Genomic DNA, 2,013 nt, shown 5'->3' with positions numbered 1-2,013 from the left:
CCTCACCTTTCCTTGAATTTTGTGACTCTTTTCCGTCAAAATTCGGGAAATTCTTCTTTCCTTTAGAAGGCCATTTCCCTTTCGATTTCTTATTCTTCTCGTTGAAACGGGCTTGCAAAGCAACTTCCGCTTTGGCTTTATCGTTTCCTCTTTCGTCCATCCTTTGTTCATGAGCTTCCAATGAACTTTGAAGTTCATCTTTCGTCATCGTCTTGAGATCCTTCGATTCTTCAATCACCACCACAATATTATCGAATCTTGGTGTTAAAGAACGCAATACCTTCGACACAAAATTCTGTTCGGAAACGGCTTCACCACACGACTTCATTTGATTCCCCAAGCGTGTCACACGCGTCACGTAATCGTTAATCATTTCCTTGTCTTCCATTTGCAGTAACTCAAACTGCCGTTTATGAGTTTGTAACATCACCACATTCGCCTTATCTGCACCAGCATAAGCTTTCTCAAGAATACCCCAAGCTGTCTTCGCCGAGTCGCAATCGCCAACTTTTTCGAAATTGTCACTATCGACGCAAGGATGGATCAAGAAAAGGGCCTTGTAATCTTTCTTCTTATCTTCCTTGAATTTCGCTTCTTGGGCTGCTGTAGCCTCTTTACCAAGAGGAGTAATGCCATCGGTAATCATATCAAGAACATCTTGATATCCAAACAAAACTTTCATTTGTTTGTGCCATTTGTCATAATTCTTCGAATCAAGAATCAGAAGGTTGGTAGGGATTTTGTCATTGGAAACGGGCATGATTGCAGCGGAATTGGATATGAACCTTGCTCTTGATGCCAGATGTTGGAACACTATCAAGAATGTAGGGTGAATCGATGGTGAAAATTGATAATTGAAATTGTGGTTTGAGAAGATGATGGAGAAAAGAGAGAGATTATGGAAGAGAGTTATTTACTGATTTTCATTAGTATGTCAAAAATGGCATTAATTTCTAAAACATTACACACAAAGTTATTGAAAAATTTCCCTTGTACCCTCCTTATTATACCTATACCCTCAAAATTAGAATGAAATGACTATTTTGCCCTCGTATAAATAATAAAACCTCACAAAATTACCATTCCACATTTTTACATTTCCGGAACAGAGAGTAAGTTTTTTTTTCCAAATTTCCGGAAAAGTTGAGGAACACGTTTTCCGGTACAGAAGTTGTACTCCGGAAATCTTGCATGAAGTTTTCCGGTACAGAAGAGTGTTCTGGAAAACATATTTTTAAGTTATCCGGTACAGAACGTGCTCCGGAAAACTTGATTGCCAACATTTCCGGTAGTTACCGGAGAACTTGAGCATCAAGTTTTTTCGGAAGTTACGTATATTTTTTTTAATTTAATTAATTATAATTTTATAAGTTATTGTGATTTAATTCTTTTAATATTTTAATTTTTCAGTGGGTGCACGAGGAAGAGACGGCAAAATCATACGAATTACACGGGACACTGAGACTTCTACATCGACTCCGATGAATCCCCCAGAGAGGATTCGACCGACAGCTTCAAGGAGAAGAAGACGTATGATTATTGAAGATGATGATGATGATCAGGGGGAGCCTTCTATAGTGCATGAGGAAGATGTGGTACATGGGCAGGTGGATGTACATGAGCATATGGTGCACGAGCAGGTGGATGTACATGAGCAGGAGGAGGTTGCACCTGCTCATGAGGGAGAGCATATGGAGGAGGAACGATGGAGCTGAGGGACCTGGTGAGCTCACACGGTATCCTGGAGGACCTTATGATTTGTCTGTCCTTACACGATACCGTTATCATGTTTCGGCTAGACTATGGTTTGGTGAGGTATATTAAATTAATTATTACTTATAATGCATTAAAAATATTTAAATTAATTAATATTTGTTGTCTAAATTTAATTTTAATGTCATATATTTTTTTTTTGTATACAGGAGCGACCATTGCTGAAAATTGTTGCGCATGGGAAGAAAATGCAACAATTTACTCCGCCGGTACTTCCGCGACCCATAGAGAATTGGGTGA

The sequence above is a fragment of the Cicer arietinum genome, chromosome 8 (genome assembly GCF_000331145.2).
Source record: "Cicer arietinum cultivar CDC Frontier isolate Library 1 chromosome 8, Cicar.CDCFrontier_v2.0, whole genome shotgun sequence".
NCBI classification, from domain to species: domain Eukaryota; kingdom Viridiplantae; phylum Streptophyta; class Magnoliopsida; order Fabales; family Fabaceae; genus Cicer; species Cicer arietinum.
This window is presented reverse-complemented; position numbering follows the sequence as displayed.